Source organism: Macrobrachium rosenbergii, unplaced genomic scaffold (genome assembly GCF_040412425.1).
Source record: "Macrobrachium rosenbergii isolate ZJJX-2024 unplaced genomic scaffold, ASM4041242v1 282, whole genome shotgun sequence".
Classification (NCBI taxonomy): domain Eukaryota; kingdom Metazoa; phylum Arthropoda; class Malacostraca; order Decapoda; family Palaemonidae; genus Macrobrachium; species Macrobrachium rosenbergii.
The window spans coordinates 1,846,316-1,870,725 of NW_027100730.1; the positions used below are offsets into that span (position 1 = coordinate 1,846,316).

At 37.2% G+C, this 24,410-nt stretch overlaps 2 protein-coding genes and 1 pseudogene across 5 annotated transcripts in view; 2 read left to right on the top strand and 1 right to left on the bottom strand.

The window, feature by feature from the left end:
• LOC136838247 (zinc finger protein 585A pseudogene) overlaps positions 1-19,392 on the top strand; it is a 64,498-nt pseudogene extending 45,106 nt beyond the window's left edge.
• Positions 1-24,410, top strand: part of LOC136838228 (zinc finger protein 271-like) — a 526,618-nt gene that overhangs the window by 287,727 nt on the left and 214,481 nt on the right. The gene's annotated exons all lie outside the window — the stretch shown is intronic.
• Positions 21,286-24,410, bottom strand: part of LOC136838233 (gastrula zinc finger protein XlCGF57.1-like) — a 41,396-nt gene continuing 38,271 nt past the window's right edge. For 2 of the 4 annotated variants that reach the window (XM_067103092.1, XM_067103094.1), the window contains exons 4-5: positions 23,204-23,362; positions 21,286-21,546 (exon numbers count right to left, since the gene is read on the bottom strand). The gene's annotated coding sequence lies outside the window, so the exon portion shown is untranslated. Of the gene's footprint in view, positions 21,547-23,203; positions 23,363-23,846; positions 23,965-24,410 lie in introns of all 4 variants that reach the window. The other 2 variants (XM_067103093.1, XM_067103095.1) reach the window with 2 other exon arrangements.

Sequence of the window (24,410 nt, forward strand, 5' to 3'; positions counted from 1 at the left end):
CTTGACCACAAAATCTTTCATGTGCGCGCTCTGATTTGAAATAACAGTTTCTATCCGCGGCCACTAGTGGTGAGCCACTGTGGTGTGGCCCAGAAAATAGACCCAGTGGGCATGTAAGAGACCCATCGCACCGATGGCGGTCTCTTTCGAGCACACGTTTGTGTGCGCGCATGCGTCGTATCTTCGGAAGGACCCAGACAAAGGGGGAACAAGAACAATCCCGTTGTCTCTCAAGGAACGCAACTTGTACCGTACAATATTTCCGTCTGTTTCTCCCTAACCATCGTTGTCTCGATTTATGTACAATCACCACTACTTGCATTGCCATGCAAGCATTCTAACCATGTACTCATAATGTTCCACCGAATCTTCTGTATCAAACTGTATGTGTGTTTCTGTTTGTGAAGACGCCAAACGTCTCGCCATTTCACATATATCATGCTACTGCATTGTATTCATTAATCTGTCTCGAATCTCATGCAATTGGCCACGTGTAATTTCCTGGCCTTTCCATTGATATAAGTTTTATCACTGTACGTTTATTATGTCTCTCACAATCGCCATCTGTTTGTCTGCCGACAAGCACAGATGTCCGAATCATTACCTCTGTTTTCCCCTGTCTGTGTAGATGTTACTTTACAGCTCACACCAGCCAATAACAACTTAGAAGATTCTGTACATTCATTCAGAAAGGAACCACCAATAAACCAGTCAACACGCAGCCAGTATGTCACTCAATCCCGTCCTTACAGGCACTTCCTAGCCACGCTTTTAGTGGCGTCCACTGCTTGTGGCTCGTCTGCGGTCTTCCATGTAAACACGTGTTCAATATTTTTTTTTAGTGATTCGCCACTTAGTCGGCCAACCACTTTCCATTGAAAGTGTCCATGTGCGGGCAGCAGACTTGCATACTTTAGCAAAATTACCTTTCTCATGGCAATTATTTCAGGTAGCCTCACGTGCTGGACAATTAATGCGAATGTGGTACAGTCCTCCACAAAAGTAGCATTTTCTCTTCATAGAAAAAGCAGCTGGGACTGTTTGTTTTCCAGAAAGTGGTGTTATACTGGATTATCCACTGTCTGTGGGTGATACTGAGTTGTTATTGCGGCAGTATGTGTAATTTGAGGAATCTCACTATTAGGCCCATAAGCACTACCATTACGTTGGGCTAAGTATAAAGCGTATGCTTGATTTTAAGTTGCCTGTGAACCTATTGTTTTATTTTCTGGAAGTCGTTGTGGCGAAAAAGTAATTGGATGGACAAAGCAGACTGTATGCTTCTTCATGTTGTTACTCAGTCAAAAAACTGCTAAAAGCCTTAGATAACAACACTGCAAGGCTCCCTTTGCAGTTTCTAAATTACGGGGATCTCTCTCTCTCTCTCAAAATCTTACGAGTTTTCAGACCTTAGTTACTTACGTAACGTCAAAGTATGAACACAATACAAAGTTTATCAGATCAAATTATATTCACCATCCACTAAAATGGGATCACTGGAAAATGAAATAAAATGTAGGGCATTGAAAACACGTGCTGAATTTGAACTTAAAATTAATTTAATAGCTAAAGGTTAAACATATCAAGACATAAATGAAAATTAAATACTCAAATTAACCAAAATTACAAACTTCAAGGAACAAGGGCAATCTCCCTTTCCAAAGTGACAACTGATCAACTCCAAAAGAATGTCCCAAACGCTGTTCCTTCCGTGAGTCGAGTTACACAATTACGGTGAATACGGAACTCACTTACGAAGTTCACATTGACGAAAAACTCTATGATAATTTTAAAGTTCGTTATCAAAAATAAACTACTTAATACGGAAATGATTTATGCAGCATCATAGAAAAATCAGACAAAACAGTGTAAGAGTCATTCTCGAATAGGTGTGGTTCCTTTACCCTCACCATCATGACATGCAATAGAGATGTGCATATTTCTCCAAAACTCGTACACATGCAGATATATTAGATTGTACATCAGTAACTGATACAAAGAGCACAGTTCCCGTCTGTCGGTTACCCGACAGAAGGCAATTTCACAAAATGAAAATAAAATCAGTAATTTCTTTAAGATAGCAGATTAATAACTCTACAGTAAGACACGAAAAGATTGTACTTGTGTGGGGAATTTCCCACAGTCGTTGATGAATCGTGGGGTAGGCCGAGTCATTAATAAAAGCATCTCTTGATTAATTCCTCTCTGTATTGTTCAGCACTGACAGCTTCAAAGTTACAGGGATCATGCCAAGATTAGCGAACCCACTTGCAGCAGGGTTCGCTATTCTTTACCAGAAGATTATTGGGTTCGTTATTCTTTACATGGGAATAATCGGGTTCGCTGTTCTAGACATGGACACTTCGGTGCCAGACATTTGATCGCCCAGGGGCAAGTACTAAACAAGGCAAAATACATTTGACCCTCAGGGGCTAGTAGTAAACAGGGTGAAATACATTTTACACCCCCCAGGGGCTAGTACTAAACAAGGCAAAATACATTCTAAACAAGGCGAAATACACTTGAGCCCCCAGGGCTAGTACTAAACAAGGCAAAATACATTCTAAACAAGGCGAAATACACTTGAGCCCCCAGGGCTAGTACTAAACAAGGCGAAATACATTTGACCCCAGGGGCTAGTACTAAACAAGGCGAAATACATTTGACCACCCAGGGGCCAGTACTAAACAAGGCGAAATATATTTGACCCCCCAGGGGCTAGTACTAAACAAGGCAAAATACATTTGACCCCCCAGGGACTGGTACTAAACAAGGCAAAATACATCTGACCCCTCAAGGGCTAGTACTAAACAAGGTGAAATACATTTGACCCTCAGGGACTAGTACTAAACACGGGGAAAGTGTAGATGAATCAGTTTTGCCGTGTTTAGTATTAGCCCTCATGGAATTGGAGTCTGGACCGGAATTGGTTGGCCATTCTTAACATTAGGATCAGGATCATTGGGTTCGCTGTTCTTGACGAGGAGATGTTGGGTGAGCTAATCTTATGAAGTTTTCTCAGTAGATCTAAGTAGTAGCTCCGCACCGGCGAATTCTTTCTAACTTGACTTTTTCTACAGTTTTTTGATTGCTAATTATGGATTTACCTTCAGTTTTTGTTGAATGAATGTAAGTAATTGACCCTGAAGTCCATCCAACAAGGGGTTTAGCGATCTTCACAAGACAGAGCACGGGTATATACGTCTGTTTGGAACGGTTCATATCCCGTCCGCAAGTTTAACTTGTTAAGTGGGTTTTGGCCAGTACTAAACACGGCGAAGGGACATTCCATTTGGCCGACAACAAACAAAATGCACCGCCAGTATCAGAAGCCCTAAAAGTGTGGAAAAAACAGTTTCCAAGGTAAAAACAGGCGCCGGAGCTAATACTTAGAATTACCGTTCTCTCAAAGACCCATTTAAAGCCTCACCGGGTTTTTGCTGTCATGTTGCAAGGAAATGTCTGGCAAAGATTTCATAAATCTTTTCCGATGTGGCAATAGCAGTTAGTTTCGTTGCTATTGCATTCTTCAGTGTACTTCAGGGTTCTAAGTTTATCGGGAGCACGTTCACCTCGCTCTTCAGTGAAGTTTGAGAAAGTCTTGTGGCAGTGACGCCATTCTTTTGCTGCTGAAGTTGAGCTTGGGTCTAGGTCCAGTCGAGAGGGCTTCAGTACTCTTAACATTTTTAAGTTAAGTAAACTGTGATGAACTATGTTAATCAAACTTGGCTGCTATTCCAAGCTTTAGTTAACTCGAAATTACATTCATTCTGAAAGAACAATAGTACCAATCAAGAACTAACAGGGATACGGAGAATATTATACATAGACATATAACTGCAATAATCTGTACGAATATGATTACTAATATTATTATAAAGAATAAAAGTATACCAGTTCATGCGGTACATAAAGTTTTTGGACGAATAAAACTTGTTCACAAAAGTATGAAATGCACATAAAGGACAAACCTTCATGGAGGCATATTATCAAAAGTACGCTGTCCAAGAACTGATTTGACCTAGCGTTGCATAATTTCACTCATCAAGAGGCCAGGGGTATTACAGTAGTGTTAATGGCTAGAACTCCTTGATAGCCACTTGTGCAAGTACTGACAGGCCCTGTGTTGCATGACCTCTGAGCAAGGGACCAGTTATGCAGTTAACATGTTACAGCAAATAGCTGCTTTTTGCAGCGAACATCTGTCATTAGACCACAAAAGTTCCTTGAATATTATAACCAAAAACTAGAATTTACTTTATTTCCACAGTGTGAAGATAATTGCAGTATACAGTAATACACTCATTTCTGACCACAGGTGCACTGCTGCAGTAAGCAATTTCCATGCTGTCAGGTTACCGACATTTGGTATAAAATAATAATGAGGAAAATAAAGGCAAAAATATCCACTACTGAATAAAATCGTTCAGATATAATGACAAGGGTCTTTGCCTCTGCTCCACTGCAAGTTATACACACAGCCTCTTGACCAAATGGATGAGAACGTCGAACCTTGTGGTTTGCTGTGACCTTCGTTTTAGTCCATTATGGAGTCTTCAGTATCTTCTGGAGGTTAAATTCCTGCAGAGAAACTCCCTTCGTTTTCCAGCCTCAGTCTCAGACACATTGGAGTGAGCGCCATCTGGGCTGGAATCCCTCCAAAGTAGTCTGTTGCTGCGTCTCAAAATGTCTTTGATCCCTGACTGAGAGTTGAGTGGTAACTCTCCAGCCTGGTAAAATGACAGTTTTATTCGATATCAGTGAGGTTAAGGTTCTACTTGGGGTTGTCTCTTGATATATATGATAATTTTAAGAGCATTCGCAAGAACGTATGCGTGAATTTCTACAAAATTTGTACAAAAATGGTGGGCATTGTGACCAGCACGAGATGATTAGACTCTGGGAGGGTATGGGAAGGTCACTCTGGAGGAGAATGGGCATATTTTTCCGGGCATGTGATGGATTGCTCAGCCCTTTTACATCCGTCAGACGTACATGAATAAAAAACGATCTTGTTTACAATTGCCATAGATTTTTTTAAAACAAATCTGTTCAAGAGAATATTATTCAGAGAAAAATAAAAATACTAATTCAGATTTGGAGGAAGATAATTCTACAGTTTGCAAATGACTGCATTCATGCTGTTGTATTTATTACATTTGCACTTAGCTGATATAGAAGTGTTCTTTTGATGAACCTATTTACTTGGGGGGTTTCTTGTGAAGTTCTGCCTTACCTGTGGCACAGTGCCAAAAAATATTTCGCTTCTGTTTGATGTTCTTTCTCATGTGAGTATTCTGGGGACATTCACCTATTCTGTTCCCAGATGAGAAAGTTTTACGGCTCTAGATTTTGTGGGGAGTACTGTGCTTTTCATATATTGGTTTTGCTTGCGTAAATGGTTTTGGTGATATATATATATATATATATATATATATATATATATATATATATATATATATATATATATATATAATGTGTGTATGTATATATATATATATATATATATATATATATATATATATATATATATATATATATATATATATATATATATATATATATATATATATATATATATATATATATATATATATATATATATATAATATATATATATATATAATATATATATATATACATATATATATATATATATATATATATATATATATATATATATATATATATATATATATATATATATATAATGTGTGTATGTATATTTGTATATATATATATATATATATATATATATATATATATATATATATATATATATATATATATATATATATATATATATATATATATATATATATATATATATATATATATATATATATATATATATATATATATATATATATATATATATATATATATATATATATATATATATATATATATATATATATATATATATATATATACATGAAAATAAGAAGGCCCATAAAACACTATTAAAACGTTGAGGAGGACATTGGAAATCGGACGCCATTGACACCTTAATCCTCGGACCCCTTTTGAAGAAGATGACCCAAGAAACGCCACCGCCAGATCCATCGCCAAACGGGAGCTAATGAGGCCAAAACCACTAGGGAATTTGGTCAATCTCCTCCTTCTTAAGAAACGCCACCTCCTTAACATCGGAGGCCTAAGGCCACACCTTCATGTTTTTGTATATATACCATTGTAACTTTCCACCTGTCCATATTCTACCAGTGAACAGGGGCACAGAAACAAGTGCCCGAAATATATGGTTTCAACGTTTTAATAGTGTTTTATGGGCCTTCTTATTTTCATATTACACTGTAGTATTACAGGAAAAGACATTCATATATATACATATATATATATATATATATATATATATATATATATATATATATATATATATATATATATATATATATATATATATATATATATATATATATATATATATATATATATATATATATATATATATATATATATATATATATATATATATATATATATATATATATATATATATATATATATATATATATATATATATATATATATATATATATATATATATAATGTGTGTATGTATATTTGTATATATATATATATATATATATATATATATATATATATATATATATATATATATATATATATACATATACATATACATATATATATATATATATATACATATACATATATATCACACAAGTGCCAGCCAACATCCTGGGGCCAGTGAATGCCCACCCCCTCTGGCCAACCCCCCATTAACCCAAATGATCAACTCATTCATTTCCCATCTTCGTGAGTTGCCATGGATACACTTAGATACAATCTCTTGGAATATTTTTGGCCTCAAGTGGAACATTCCTCCCCTAAACATGTTCTGCAAAAACTTCAAGGTCATCATTGCATTGCAACAAACGCTCCCCTGGCCTCATGACCTTGCCATCTGCGATTCAGTGCATGAAGACTTCAGAGCTTTCTCGACCTCATCGATGCAAGTTACAGATCACACTGTAGTCGGTCGCCCGAAAGGGGGCCTATCTTTCTTGTGGCACAAATCGTTAGACAATATGGTGAATGTGTTGACCTATGGGAGTGATAGATTGCTGGGGCTTCAAGTGACAGTAGGGGACTCTGAGATCCTAATAATTAATGTTTATATGCCCTGGGAAGAGGACAATAATTTTGATCAGTACTGCATGATCTTAGGTGAGTTACACAGCATTATTCACGACTCTACCGCTGATCATATTTGTATGATTGGGGACCTTAATTCTCACCCCACAGAATTTCATAACGAACTTACTTGCTTCTGTCAAAATCATGCTCTCCAAATTAGCAATGTAATGCTCCTCCCTCCCTCCCTCCTATACCTATGTACAAAATCAAATGGACGCAATTACAACCTCCTGGCTGGACCACTGCATCACGTCCCCACAACTTCATGATTCTATTGTGGCCTGCGACATTCGCTACAATCTTGCAATGGGCCATGATCACATCCCCTTACAGGTGTCATTCAGTACCCCATCCCTCCCTACCGTGAACCCCCTAACTGATCGCCCACCTGCTGTTAACCGGGATTTCAAAAACCAGCAGAAAATCAGATCCTTTAGAGAAACCACAGAAACCAGGCTGCGGTCAGTAGTTCAACCGACAGGCGCCTTACTGTGCGCTAACCCAAAATGTAGAAATGACCATCACAGGAGAGATCTGAGAGTTCTGTTCGAATATAATTTCTGCTATATTTGCCTCTGGAAGGGATACCTTTAGATCTCGTCAAGGCAACTCTCGTAATGTACCTGGATGGAAAGACTTGGTTAAGGATCTACACACACATTCACGAGCAATGTTTCTACTGTTGAGGCAAAATGGTAGCCCGAGGGAAGGACACTTTGCACTGCTAATGAGGCAGGTGAGAGCGCAGTTCAAACTTGCCCTTAAGCACTGCAGACTGAATGAAAAGTAACTAAGGGCTGATGCAATGTCTATGAAATTAGAATCTAGCGATTACCCTCGTCTTTGGAAAGACATTCAATCTCTAAGTCCCAAAACTAAAAAGCTATCACAGAGAGTAGGAGACCCCATCGGTGACGGGGCTGTCGCCAGAACGTTGGGCGATCACTTCAGCAGTATCCTGAATTGCATAAACGCTCAAGGCTCCCGAAGGGATGTAGATAACCTCCTTACTGATAACATTGTTTCATCTCGCCAAGTAACATCAGCGACGCCATAAACAACCTACCTAATAATAAATCGCCCGGTTGCGATGGTCTGCCTGCTGAAGCTTTCAAATTCTGCCATCCGATAGTTTACATTTTGTTAGCTGGTCTATTCAGTGCGTGCATAATTCACCAGTTTCTCCCAGACTCCCTTCTCTTAGTTCACTTAATATACCATTAATAAAAAAAAAAACAAGCTAAAGGATGCAGCCGACTGGCAATTATCGCCCGGTTGCAGTTACTACAATTGCGTCGAAGATACTCGAGTCCGTTCTTCTAGTGAGGATTCTCCCCTTCTATACACCACTGACAACCAGTTCGGCTTTAAACCACTCAACCGACACCTGCAACTACATCCTGAAAGAGTTGCTGGACTGTTACCTATCATCAGTCTCTCCTGTTTTCCTGTTCTGTAGATGTGAGAGAAGCATCTGACAGAGTAAACTACCTGAAGTCCTTCCTGAAGCTGCACAAACGAGGCACACCTCTATATTCTGTGTCAAATGGGGTAACGCATTGTCGTACACCTTCGGTTCCCAAAACGGGCTCCGGCAAGGGGGCATTCTCTCTCCTTACCTGTTTAACACGGACACAGATGCCCTGAATGTCAAACTGAACTCACTCCCAACCGGATGCACTATCAACGAAACAACAATAAACAACCTCTGTTACACCGATGATATGGTTCTGATTTCCCCATCAGTGCAAAGGTCTCCAGAGACTCATCGACACTTGCCGCCAATATGCAGAGGAATTTGATATCCTACACAACGAAACCAAGACCCAGTGTATGTCGCTGCTCCCGAGATCGCTGAAGTGTATTGCAGAACAACAAATTTAACTCTGAAATCATCGTCTGGAATTCGTACACGAATTTCCATATTTGGGCCACAATATCACGGACGACCTAAAAGATACGGCAAGCATAGAACAGAGGCATCTTAAACCATGTGCAACTGGCAACATGATTGCAAGGAGGCTTGCCTTCTGTCAACGAGACACGAAACTGCTGCTCTTTTGCTCACACTGCTCTGTTATATATGGGTGTTCCCTTTGGACGAACTGTACCCGAGAGACCATGAGACGTATCACTGTTGTTCACAATGACATTTCTGAGACGCCTCACAAACAAACATTCCTCACTATCACTCCGTCACGCCGATGTTCATAGAAAACCGCCTGGATGATTTGAAAATCATTGTGAGACGAATAATGTCCAGTCTGATCACCCGACTGAGAAACGGTAGCAATTTGCTCATTCAAAGCGTCCTGAGCAGTGGGGAAAGAAGGAGATCTAAATTGTGGGAAAGATGGGATACAGAGGCGTCTGTCCTTAAATGTTTTATTCTCTATTTTTGCAATTATCCAGAATGTCACTATTATTATTATTACTTTATTTCTACGTTTCTTGTTGTTACTGGTATTTTTCCTTTTTATTACTGTGAATAATATCATTGCAGAGTTTTGCAGTTTTCAATATTCGTGTTTAGCCTTCTGGACCTGACTTACTGTATGTAACCACCTGAGGTCCCCAGCTGGAAATTAGTCGTCTGCAATCTTTATTTTTAATTGTTATAATTTTTAATATTTTCTTTTACTATTCTCTATATAATTACTGTCATTACCATTACTGGGAATTCTATTTTTTCTGCTTCTTCGGCATCTGTGTGTACACTGCCGATTATTATTTTTATCATGTTATCTTGTGTACCTAGGTTGTGTGTATTGTATTTGTATATTCCATGTATATGGCCCTGAGCTGAAATTATTATTATTATTATTATTATTATAATTATTATTATTTGTGGTCTTGTTATTATAATGGCTCTTTCATCTGGTCTTGTTTAAAATGAATAATCTTCATCTCCTGAATAATAATAATAATAATAATAATAATAATGCAAGGATTGATTTATTGTTTACACATAATCAGTATCTGATTAAAAGTTTTCTTTTTTAGGCTGGAGGGCTCAGGAGAACGGGGTCCGCCTTGACGAACCGAAGTGTGATGACCCCTGGATGATGTATACCCGTGTGGACTGAGCCCACTCTGTTACCTGGATCCACTGCCTGTAAAGGTAAGACACAGGTGATATTAAGAATGCTCTGCTGACTGTATAGGCTCGAATTTGGTACAGGGTCTATCACTTTGTTTTCCAGGAACACCTGTCGAAAAAATGAACTTTGTTGCACAATAGACCACACTCTCTGAAAGTCAGTTCTGTTGTATTGAGAAGTACTTTGAACCTGATCTTGTGCCGTGGGCTGCAGCTAAGTGTTGTTTCTTTGTAGCTGAAATGTTAAACACAGTTTTTACTGCTTTGAGGCGGTTGTGTGTGCAGTAATTCCACATGTATTTGTATGTACCTGGTAAGGGATATCAATCATTCATTTGTACTTGAATACAAATGTTTTAGCCTTATAAAGGGGACAGTGGGACAGGAAATCTGTCTAACTTCTTCTTGGTGAAGAATTCAGGTGTGTGGGCCTTGTCTTCTATTCCCCTGCATTTATTTATTTATTTATTTATTTTTTTATTGCCTTTTCCTATAACTGGTCTCTGACTGCAGGCTGATTCTAGTCTGTCGACTCATTCCATAAGGGTTTTCTTCAGCTGAAGATTTTTAAGTAAAGAGAGAAGATAAAGATCAGAAGAGGCTCTGCGACCCCTGGAAAGTAGAAGCAGGAAGAGACTTCCTGATCTTGGCACTCGAGGGGAAGATCCGAGGAGAGAGAGGGGGAGGGAGTGAGAGTGAGGGAGATTGATGGGGATTGAAGGAGAGAGATTGGGGGAGCGGTGTCGGATTCTACAGCGAGCACGAGTAAGAGTCAATCTGTCTCTCCCTCTTTCTATATCTCTCTCTCTCCTTCAGTCTGTCCTGCTCTTTCTCTCTCTCTCTCCCTACCTCTTTCTCCCTCAATCTGTCTCTCCCTACCTCTTTTTCTCTCTCCCTCTTTCTCTCCCTACCTCTTTTTCTCTCTCCCTCTTTCTCTATCTCCCCCTCAGTCTGTCTCTCCCTACCTCTTTCTCTCTATCTCCCTACCTCTTTCTATCTTTGTCTCCCTCAATCTGTATCTCCCTCTCTCTCTCTCTCTCTCTCTGTCTCCCTGAATCTCTATCTCCCTGAATCCGTCTCTCCATCTTTGTCTCTTTCTATCTTTCTCACGCTCCCTCAGTCTGTCTCTCTCTCTCTCTCTCTCTCTCTGTCTGACTCAGTCTGCAATCATCGTCTGAAACACAATTAGTATGGAATCAAAAATCTCCTCCTGATATCCTCATGACTGAAGAACCTTATGGGGGAAAATCAGGATTGAAAGGTTTCTGGGGGGAAAGAAACAGCTGCTCTCTCCTGCTCCCCCTAACCCTTAGCACCCTTTGGGGGGGAGGGGAGTACCACCCACTCACACAGGAGGAGGAGGAGGAGCAGGAGGAGGCAAAGACGTGATGTCCCTCTCCAATGTTGTTTTGCCATAAAGAAATGAAGACTGATATAATGTTATGTCCCATAAGGTCATCAACTTTGTGTCTTCTCTTAGAAGAAGGGACAGTGAGGGAGAAAGAGACAATGAGGGAGATTGAAGGAGAGACGGGAGGGAAAGAGTGAAAGAGGGAGAAAGAAAAGAGAGGGAGAGATTGAGTGAGACCTCACCTTAAAGACCTTACAGTTCGTGGGGGTTGCCCCCACAGGAGGTCCCTCAGTGTGAGGCACCTTTGATGTCTACCAGAGAATTGCTAACGCATCTTCCGGTATATTTTGCATCTTCCAGTCTTGGATGGTCTGGGATGCATCTTAGATATTTGTCGAGCTTATTCTTAAACACATCTACGCTCACTCCTGATATGTTCCTCAGATGAGCTGGTAACGCATTGAATAGATGCTGCATTATCGATGCTGGTGCGTAGTGGATTAATGTCCTGTGTGCATTCCTTAGTTTTCCTGGTATAGTTTTGGGCACCATTAATCTACCTCTGCTTGCTCTTTCTGATATTTTTAGCTCCATGATGTTTTCGGTAATTCCTTCTATCTGTTTCCATGCCTGTATTATCATGTAGCATTCTCTTCTCCTTTCAAGACTATATAAATTTAAGAATTTAAGTCTTTCCCAGTAGTCAAGGTCCTTAAATTCTTCTTTGTACACTCTCTATTTGTGCAATATCTTTTTGGTAGTGTGGGTACCATATCATATTGCAATATTCAAGTGGACTACGTACATACGTTTTATAAAGCGTAATCATGTGTTCGACTTTTCTTGTTTTGAAGTGCCGGAACAACATTCCCATCTTTGCTTTGCATTTTGCCAATAGTATTGCTATTTGATCATTGCATAGCATATTCCTATTCAACATCACACCAAGGTCTTTAACTGCTTCCTTATTTGTGATTGTCTCGTTATTAGGTCCTCTATATGTATATATCATTCCTTCTTTATCACCATAATTTATTGATTCAAATTTATCTGAGTTAAATACCATCCTATTTACCTCTGTCATAATGTGGTTCGGATCCCACAATAAGCTGTAAGTCCCATTGCTAGGTAACCAGTAGGTTCTTAGCCACGTAAAATAAATCAAATCCTTCGGGCCAGCCCTAGGAGAGCTGTTAATCAGCTCAGTGGTCTGGTTAAACTAAGATATACTTACTTTTTACATCTGCCCATTTATATATTTTGTTTAGGTCTCTTTGTAGCGAGTTCCTATCTTCATCACAAGTAATTTCTCTACTTATTCTTGTGTCATCGGCAAAACTTCTCACTACCGAGTCCTTAACATTACTGTCTATGTCTGCAATCATCATAATCACAAACAGCAATGCGGCTAACACCGAACCTTGTGGCACACCGGATATTACCTTAGCTTCATCCGATTTCTCGTTGTTTGCAAACACTATCTGTTTTCTGTTTTGCAAAAGAGAGTGAGTGAGGGAGAAAGAGAAAGTGAGGGAGATTGAAGGAGAGACAGGGAGGGAGGGAGTGAGTGAGGGAGATTGAAGGAGAGACAGGAGGGAGAGAGTGAGTGAGGGAGATTGAAGGAGAGACAGGGAGGGAGAGAGTGAGTCAGGGAGACTGAAGGAGAGACAGGGAGGGAGAGGGTGAGTGAGGGAGAAAGAGACAATGAGGGAGATTGAAGGAGAGAGAGAGTGAGGGAGATTGAAGGATGAGACAGGGAGGGAGAAAGTGAGAGAGGGAGATTGAAAGAGTGACAGGGAAGGAGAGAGAGAGTGAGGGAGATTGAAGGAGAGACAGTGAGGGAGATTGAAGAATGAGAGAGGGAGTGAGGGGAGATTGAAGGAGAGACAGTGAGGGAGATTGAAGGATGAGACAGGGAGGGAGTAAGTGAGAGAGGGAGATTGAAGGAGAAACAGGGAAGGAGTAAGTGAGAGAGGGGGATTGAAGGAGAGACAGTGAGGGAGATTGAGGGAGGGGCATCGGCTTTCTACAGCGAGAAAGTGGATGATATTTTCTGTGCCTGGCAGTTCACAAAAATCCCCAGAAAGCTCAGATTAGGCTAAATGATTTAGTCCCTTCTATAGAACTTGCCGTAGAGGAAGAAAGAAGTTGTAATCTGATTTTTCTTGATGTATCTGTCCTTAGACATGATAGAAATTTCACCTTTTCAGTATTTCAAAAATCATCCAGCATTGCCTCTCTTATTCATTATTATTCCAATCATCAAAACTTAAATACCCAAAAACTTTTGTAGATGTAGCACGGAATGGAAAAGAGCCACAAAGACATTTTATTCAGCTAATAACAAACTTGAATTTAGTAAGCATAATATTCTCAAATTACCGTAATATAAAAGGCTTTTAGAAATTCCTAGAATCTGGTGTAGAGTTTAATAAAGAAAAATTCTCCTAAAGACATTTCTGGTTGCATCTATGACGTTCCTTGTTGTAAAAAGTGTGATAAAAGATATTCCGGACAACTGGAAAACTGGAACAAACCAATGTTCTGTGAGAACTGCCAAATGTCGAATGCATTTATCATGACGTACAGAGATCTAGATCATTCTGCTGAATGGAGTGAAGAAAGATCCTTAGTCCCTTGTAACGTCACACAGTTAAAAGGAATATCACTGAATCCTGTTTTATCTAGTCAAGTCTCTCTCTCTCTCTCTCTCTCTCTCTCTCTCTCTCTCTCTCTCTCTCTCTCTCTCTTCTCTCTGTTAGATGTTGGGAGACTTAATAATAATAATAATAACAACAAATTATACAAATGATAAAATTGAATAAATTCCAATTGTAATGCAAAAACTCACCCACCAGATGGCACTAGAGTCAATAGTCTATTATTAACCAAACTCCAGAGTCCATGGAACAATCATTTTCCAAGATGGCGGTTCAACAAAGACTTTGAGAAGAGTTACTGAAGAAAATAATTAACTTCTAATTATATTTGCAAGTTAAATCATTAACAGTGAGTGTTAATTACATTATGAAGTGTTGGCAAATGTGATTTCAAGGTGAGTGAAGGTAAATTATGTCGTAATTTAAGGTGGAATTATATAGGGTGTAAAGTGAATGTTATTAACAAACTCAATTTGGGCCTTAAATAAGTTTGGTTAGTTATTGGTCCGATAATGTTGCTATTAACCAAGAGTTAATGCTATTAACTGAAGGTGAGTGAAGGTAAACTGTTAATTTATGTTGAAATTAATGTCGTTTTGTGGGGGAAAAAATGTTATTAACCAATTGAATTTGGGCCTTAAATAAGTGTTGTTAGTTATTGGTCCAATATTCATGTTATTAACCAAAACTCTTATTAACTAAATGAATTTAGGCTTTAAATAACAGTGTGGTCAGTTATTGGTCCAGTATTAATGCTATTAACCAAAATTATTATACTAAATGAATTTAGGCTTGAAATAACAGTGTGGGTATTTATTGATCCAATAATAATGTTATTAACCAAAGTTAATGTTAATAGCTAAATTAATTTAGGGCTTAAATATCATTTAGTTTATTTATTGGTCCAGTATTTATGTCAACTAAAGTTAATTTTATTAACTGGATGCATTTAGGCCTTGGGTAAACGTGTGGTTATTGATTGATCGAATATTAATGTTAACAAAAGTTAATGTTAACAGTTGAATTAGTTTAGGCCTTAAATACCAGTTAGGTTGCTTATTGGTCCAGTATTCATGTTATCAACCAAAATTAATGTTATAAAGTGAATGAAGTTAGGCCTTAAAAATCAGGTTAATGTTATTAACCTAATGAATTTATGCCTTAAATAAGTGTGGTTATTAAATTGGTCCACTATTCAAGTTATTAACCACATAAATTTAGGCCATAAGTGTGGTTATTAAATTGGTCCAATATTAATGTTATTAACTATGTGAATTTAGGCCTTAAGTATGGTTAATTATTGGTCCAACATTCATGTTAACTAAATTAACTCCTGGTAGTCTGTGACAAAATAGAGGTCTGTTAATGAGAATGTGTTAGGCTGGAATGAAACCAGTTGTCATTAAGTGTCAAGTTAATTACACTACTGAATGTAGGAAAAAAAGCATTTCATAGTCTAACATAATTTAACTTTGACTAGCGTACCCTGATGTCACTGATACATCCTTAGTCTTGCGTAGCCTAACTTAAGGTGTTAATAATATGTCCTTGGTTTTACATAACCTAACCTGGTGTTAAGACACGTCCTACGAGTTAAATTCATCCTATATTAACTTAGCCTAACCCCAAGTGTCTAATATAGCCTAATCAATCCTTACTACTCCTAGGTGCTTAACTCAAGTTCACCTAATTCAACAACTATCAGGCGACTAATTTAACCCAAAATTGACTTGGTCAAACCCCAAAGGCGTTGGGTAGCCTGACGTAGCCTAACCAAGCCTTACCTAACCTAACACTGGGTGAATAATATAGCCTAACCTAACCTGTGATACCCTTAGGCTCTTCATTCAACTTAGATTCATCTACCTAAACAATCGAGTGACTGATCGAACCCAAAATTGAATCGGCCTAACCGTAAGTGACTGCTGTTAACAAAATTTTTCCAATTTATAGCCCCTTCCTTTTCAATAAATTTTTCTCATTGAAAACAGTTGCTTATTAAGTAAATGTTACATAATTAAAAATTACATTTTTAATAAATTTTCCATAGTTTTTATTCCTTACGTTTCAATAATTTCTTTCTGATTATAAGCATTGCATTTTAAATCCGTTTTCTCCAATTATAACCTTCGATTTAAAATATATTTTCCTTAATCTAAAATAATTGCATCTTGAATAGGTTTTCTACAGGTATAACCCCGACCTTTTACCTATATGTTCTTTATTTTATATATAATCAAAGGTCTGTGATTTTCTTATATTTTCTTTATTTATATATTGTCAAAGGTCACAGCAATTTTGGAATATTTTCTATGTCCATACAAGGCCATCTTTAATATTTTCTCTATTTTTTTGCAAAAAAGGCCTTTCATAATTTTTAAAAGCCTTTTACAAAGATATAAAAAGTAATTTTGGAATAATTTTAAAAGAAACATGTTGTTTGTCTAAGAAACATGTTGTTTGTCTAACAATTACTTTGTTTTTCAGGTCAGAAGCTCAAGATGTCTAAGCAACTGGACCAGACATGGCGATGATGCCTCAAGAACGCTCAATCAGGCCTGGGGAGGAAGTGATGCCTTCTCTACCCATCAGAGTACATTTCTTGACAGTGTCCAGATCATTCCACAGGCCTGTCTACTTTTAGGACATTTGGACTGTATCCTAAACCTGGCCTGCCTTGCTGCTACAGGAGCTTCAAATTAGAATCCACGGATAACTGTTTGGATGCAGCCACGACGGAAATGTAGCCCAGGTAAATATTATAATACAGGTTTTTTGGCCATTAGTGGTTTCATTGTAATTTTGGTCTCTGAAATTAATACGCAATGAAGTTGCTAAGCATTGCCAGTACAGTGGGCCCCCATTTTTATGTGGTTCATTTTGCTGTGGATTTTTGTGGAATGCAATATTCACGAATTATCGTATTTTCATGACTAAATTAATTTTTATTATAAGAAATGATTTACTAATTTTCAAATGTTAATATTAACACAAACAGCAAAATATCTATAAAATGTTTTATACAAATCAAGTAAGTCTTGTACAAATCGTAAACTTGTTAAGCTCATTATGGGGCCTATCCTTGAATGACAGGTGGGTCCCAGGATGAGATTAACAAGTTTATGGTGTCTCTCTCTCTCTCTCTCTCTCTCTCTCTCTCTCTCTCTTCTCTCTCTCTCTCTCCATCTCTATCCTCTATAAACACAGCAAAATATCTATGTTTACAGTAATACAAATTAAGTAAAACTTTAATACAAATCGTAAACTATTTAAGCTCATTGTGGGGCCCACCTCGGGATGCTAGGTGGGCCCAAGAATGAACTTAATGAGCTCTCTCTCTCTCTCTCTATTTTAAGGGTAATGTAAGATGTATCTGTAATTATATTACTGTACTGTAAAGTGTTTTTGGATGATAGAGCATACTGAACGGTATCTTTAATCTTTAATTTTTATGGTGATTAGAGATGAAGCATCAACAGTGATAAAATATATTCTCTTGTGTACCGTTATGTGTCTGATTTAGTCAACTGAACTTGTAACGAAATACAGTACAATAAATCAAAGCAAAACATTGATCTTTCATGAACTTGGTGGATTTGTTTAGTTTCGTGTTGCTTTTTTATGTTTACGTATGAAATTTGGATTTTAAATGTTATGGTGATTAGATCAATACAGTATAAATGGATTTTGTCCCATCATGTTAATAGAGAGAGAGAGAGAGAGAGAGAGAGAGAGAGAAGAATTTTTTAATAAATTTATGGGAGATGGTGAGAACTATCCTAAAATACGTACCTGTACAGTAAACATTACTTCAAAATCATCTTACAACACATTATATATCAATATACATAAAATGTACACCCAGACATTGCGCAAAGTTATGTAGGCTAAAGAAAATTTTGCAACATGACTTTGAAGTGATATTGGGGTGTTCCAGGATGATAGTTTGAGGTATTTTTTTTTTATTTTAACTGTCAAAACAGGCTGTAGGGGTGTATTAAGCCTAGTAAGAGAGTACTGTAATGTGAGTTTACTTTGAAATGAACAAAAAATACACCCCAAACCATCCAAACACTTTACTGTAAATTATCATACAATACTGTAAATTTTTTAATTTTAGTTTTGTATGATAATGTATAGTAATCATTTTAGTTTTATCAATTTACAGTGAAATGGTAAAATATGCATTATATTTTTGTTTGAAATGTATTTTGGCAGTGAAAAGTAATCTTACAGCAGGTTCTGGAACCTGTCCTGTAAAAATGGGGAGCATCTTATATGTAGCAGGTTCATTTACAACATAAAATTTCAGATGTAAAAATGGGGGAGCACTGTATATGTACAGTACTTCATTTACAAGCATAAAATTTCAGTTGCTTGAATAATATATTGCATATTGCTTTATAGTACTGCATTTTGTTTTTTCAGAAAATTCAAAATATTTTTTCCTTCTCTTTCAGTTTCTCGTTGCCAGAGAAGTGGCATAGGAGATGAAGGCACTGGTAATGCCCGACAAATATATATGGCTGTCCACCACCAAGGTCGGCGGACAAGTCTGGGCAACGCCTACTTGATTCTTCAGCGGCAGTTTACACAAGTGATTCCAGGCTCTTTTGACCTAGATGATCTTTACACACACACTATACAACTGCACTGTATTGTAACAGGGTTTTTGTACATTCTGCATAGCAGTAAGAAACTTGTAGTCTAAGCTTTGAAGTTACTCTGTACATGGATTTATTGCAAAAAAATTTAGTTTACTTTTTTATTTACTTGTAAAATTCATTTGGTTACACAAACTTGTAAATGCAACCTCGATAACAGCTTGCTGACAATCCATGCTAGGGGTGTGGTTTGCTGTGTAGACTTTGCTTCAGGTGTAAATACTGCTGTGTATCAATTTTCCTAGGGATGTGGTACTGCCGTGTAGACCTTGCTTCAGGTGTAAATACTGCTGTGTATCAATTTTTCCCAGCATGCAGCAGTCAAAACCTATGGAAAAGAGGGATTAAAAATGAAATTATAAGAGATGGGCAATACAATTTATAATGCATTTTGCTTATATATAATTTGTTTATCAAGATATTAGTCCCTTACAAATTTCTGTTTAACTATCCTGTGACAAACCAAACATAATATTTACCAGTCTGTGCATCAGTTGAATGAACACACCACTCGCACTGTGCACTGAAAATTCCACACATCTTTCATAAGGCCTCTCTCGTCTCCTCCACAATGTGGCAAGTGTTCGTTGTGTCCAAAATTGCCTGTTCCCACGTCTACGCTTTTTAAGCTGCTCCAACAGTCGATGTCCGTTCTGACTATCCTGGTGGGTCGGCAGAATGACCCAGCCTTAGAGTTGGTCGAAAAAATCATCTTGGCAACCTCTTTCCCCCATCTCGGGTCCTTTCTCAAAGGTGGGGCCTCATCAAGGCACTCTGAACTCATGGTGCTGTGTGTTTTTCTGAAATAAAAAAATGTGTATCAGGTCTTGTATACAAAATATAGTGAAGTACAGATATAATGACCGATTCCATTACTGAAAGCCATTCCTAATCTTGACTATATACTATCCATCTACTGAATCATTCTCATCAATTCTACAAGAAACAAAAATCTAAATCCCTTACTCCAAGAGCTATATGAAAATTGATTACCAATATTTAAAATAATAAAAAATTTCATAGCTTATTTGACCACTCTAAAATGTTTAGCTGATGCTACTCTATTTCTTGCTCTGTACATTGCTTGCAAAAGAATCTAGTTATCTGGAACTCTAAACTGTTTAAACTAGCTCCCTTTCCTTACATAACATCCTGCCAAACAAGTCTAGACTCGCCTGTATATGAAAGTCATCAACTGTATAGCTGTATTTGTGTAGAATATTCTGCAGCTTTCAAGAAAGTCTCCCAACAACTACTCAACAATATTTTTAGCAAGATTTTTATTCTTGAAAGTACTGTATTCTAGGCTCCACAACTCGCAAAATCAGCCTCTTGAACCTTTTCAAGACAGCTGTGAAAAGTTCCTTAAAGCAATAAATAATATCCCTTCACATGCTAACCTGCTGAAAAAACGTTTTGAGTGAGTTTAGTAACTGGTAACTATATCTCGACTCAACGTCAGTCCTGAACCATGGAATTCTTTATTGAGTTCACTTTGGAGCTACAGAAAAAATCGTGCATTTGTATAATCGTCACTACCAACCATTTAGTTCTTTTGAAAGGTTTCTTCTTACTGAATTTGAATGAGAATATTCTCTTCAAACTTGGCTGATCACGGGTATTCTGTAAGATACAGTACAGTACTATACGGATGAGAGGAAAATAGCTGTTTCTTGCACAACTAGTTGTATAAAGTAGTTGTATACACGTAATCTATAACAAGTGTTACAACCTACTTTCAGTCTTATTGTCTGGTACTTTGCATCACCTGTATATCGCAGTTGTGTCGCCTTTCCATCACGTTTTAACACATTCTAAGATTTTGACAATGACTATACACACTGCAGTCAAGTAAACCAAAGGTTATAGGCTAGTGACATTTTTATATATAGGTTATAGGCCAATTTCACTTCGTTTATATATAGGTTATAGGCCAATTTCACTTGGTTTATGTATAGGTTATAGGTCAGTTTCACTTGATGTTTATATATAGATTATAGACCAATTTCACTTGAAGCCTACACAGTTTATCTTGCCAAACTTAAATTGGGACAACCAAGATTGATCAGATTATTCTTGCCCAAAATACCAACCACCCCTGACTAATACATCCTTTCCTACTTAGCCAACTCTCAAAGGATCTACTATCCAGTCCTGATTTGGTTCAGGAAGGATTCACCATGCCCTGGATCCTTAACAATACATCCTAGGGTCCTTTCACACAGAAAAATTTATCCTAAGCTAGATACCGTGCTTTACCTTCAAGCCACTTTTGGGTCATTCATCCTAGGCTGAGCTAACCTAATACTTAGCAAAATTTTCCCTTACCTTAAACTAGTGAGGATGAAGCTTGAGAGCCCTCCAGGGCTCATCTTGCATCTGCGAAAGGTTCGAGTTAGGTTGAGATTGGGCGTCTGATGAACAGCGATAAGGTTCGTCCTAACTGAAGATTTTGAATGGAGATTCACTTGCCTATACATATTCCCGAAACTTGCCGTGTATGTTCCATACAGTCGCTTCTACATGTGCTGTGAATCCGTATTCCAACTGACGTATCAGGATTCACAATCCTCAGATTGGAGAATAATCCTGGAAAATGATTCAACTTTGAATATCTGATATCTTAATTGGTTTAAGATGGCTTACCAGTGACACACATGCTGTGATCAATTAGACGAAGCTACAATTCTCAAGGTATATCATCGGCAGGTGCTCAAAATAAATTAAGTTTACTGTAGGAAGCAAGAGATATCATCTAAGAATGGTTGAAATCACTTCAATTTTTAGACTGCAACAATCCCAAAATCTAGTCGACAATATTTTGCTTTTTATTAGACGGTCCGTTTTATTTTGACGACATTCCCTAGCCATAAAATTATGTCAAATTAATTTTTCTGACGAAACATTTTGAAAAAGGTTTTATATGTCAGATTCTCACTGACTACAGTAATATGGGGTATGGCAGCAGGTATATATATTTTGAGTAGTAATGGTCTTTGTGAGGAGGTAATAAAGCCTACAATCAGTTTGCTGTAAGTCCCATTAAGCACATCATATCTATCATACAAAAATAATAAAAAAATTTCAATGTATTTTTAGCAACAGTTAAATACAGTTTTTTGTGCTGTCCAAAGAACAGTACTGTAATTCACTGATAATTTTGTTGAAATTTCACAAGTATCACTCACCGCTATTTTGGTAACTATCTCTTTAAGTACAGGATATAATGAACAAGTAATATTATATTAGCCTAGTTTTAAAAATATCCTGAATATGGGATTAAATTACCCTGCCTGTGGTTTTACTTCATGATATGAACTGAATACTAAAGGCTCTCCTGAAATAGTAGTATTTGCCACCACATAATAATACCAAGCAAATCTTTGCATAGCATTGTGTCTTTGTAATGGCTACCCTTCTATGCTGGTAGCCATACTTGAAGCTGTAGGTTAACTCTTTGGTCACTCAAAATGTTCAAGTCATCATAACATTTGAATTAGAAACAAAATCAAAATCGCACAAAAAATGACTAGCACACGATTTCCGAGTTACCTGAAGCAGCAGTTAACTTAAGGTTTGTCAAATAACTCCACTAATCCATCATTTCTCCTTTGTAAGGAACAAAGTGTTCCAAGTTTCAGCCAAGGCTTGAGAGGTCACTGTGTCCTAGGTTAGGTTTGGTCAGGTTGGTATCTATCGACCCTTCTGTGGGTTAAGCTACGTTCAATTTGACGCTGACATTTTGCCTATTCATTTAACCAGTAACTTATGGTAGTATCTACGGTTCTACCACTCATTTTCACAGCTAATGGTACCTACTCAGCTATGCTTCTTTCTACACACTATGTATAGCTTGGTTCGAGGGTCTCCCTTCATTCTGCAGAGATTCAAAGTCAAAACTGCTCAAAACACACACAGTATAATAGTATATCTCATTGGTACATAAGTCATCTGATAACAGATAACATATGAAAAACTTATCAGACCATAATTTCAAGTGAATACACTACAAATCTGTTTAGGAAGGTCTAAAAATTCTTTCAAAATTCATGTGAATAATCCAAAATATTAAGTATGAAGCATAAAGAATCCTTCTCCCCAAATATCCACCCCAAAACTGGACACCCTTAGGGCGGATAACACACCATCATTATCAGTAACCTAACACCATCCATTTCACTAATAATATGACCCCAGAAAGGCAATTTCTGCCATTATCCTCACAGGAACACAAAAACGATCTTACCTCGCAACAATAAAGCCACGGAGAATAGACAGCCATTTGTAAACCACCATAATTATTTACTGAAAAATTCTTCCAACTTCTGCCTCTGAGTAGCCAGCCAGGGAGCTGTCATATCAGCCACCGAGGATTCTGGATTCATTCGATTTGTCTAAAATTATCCTGGAAGGAACAAACAGGATATATGAAGTAACTGTTTTCCCACATCAATCTCAACTTAATTAGGCAGCTTTGTATTCACACACAATTTGAAATAAATGAATGACGTTTCCAATATTAAAACTTGATGATTAACAACTTAGGTCACTTCCGCAGGGCGCAAGACTTGTGACAACAGTTCAGGCACTGATGCCGAGAGGCATCTGGTGGCAATGTTGGTGCACTGTCCTAGATTTAATCGCCTTAGGGCAAAGTACTTATTAGCAGGGAAGACTGTTTTAGAAATTTTAAATGATGATGTTGAGGTAGATAATCTTATGGGTTATCTGAGAGAATCTGATTTTTTTAATGAGATCTAATTTAGTGTACTGTATTTATTAAAGATTTATCATTTATATATTAATTTTATATTTTAAATATAAAATTGTATGGTTTTCATCTAATATTTTAACAGTGAATTTTACCAGTACAGTATGTTATCATTCACCTTTTCATTATCAATCATCATTAATTTATATATTTCATCTTCATCGCTGCGCTGAATAATCCTGATGGGTTCCGGCGCTTGGTCTTCAAAATGCTAAATTTCATAATCAATCAATCAACTGGAAGCGAAATTTTCGCTTTAAAATTAAAGCAATAATGATTGATAAGTACAAAGAAGTGCAAAATTAGTTATAAGTCTTAGGTATTGTCTTAATTTTCAAAATTATTTGAACCAATACCAAAAGGTGATCAGAATTTAGGAAACTTTAAGTAGTACATATACCTGTACCTATAAATATACAATAAAAGGTTTGTGGTTAAATTAAAGCGATGATGACTGATAAGTACAAATCTGCCCAAAAGAACTTATAAGTCTCTTAGATAATGTCCAAGTTCTGAAAAATATCTGAACCAATACCATAAAGTTAACCAGGATTTGGGAAACTCTAAGGAATATACAGTATACTTATAAATAAAAACTTTCCTTATCTAATGAATCATTTCCACTGAAACTAGGATATTAAAATCATTTTGACAAAATTACATTATAGAGTAATCAACCCTT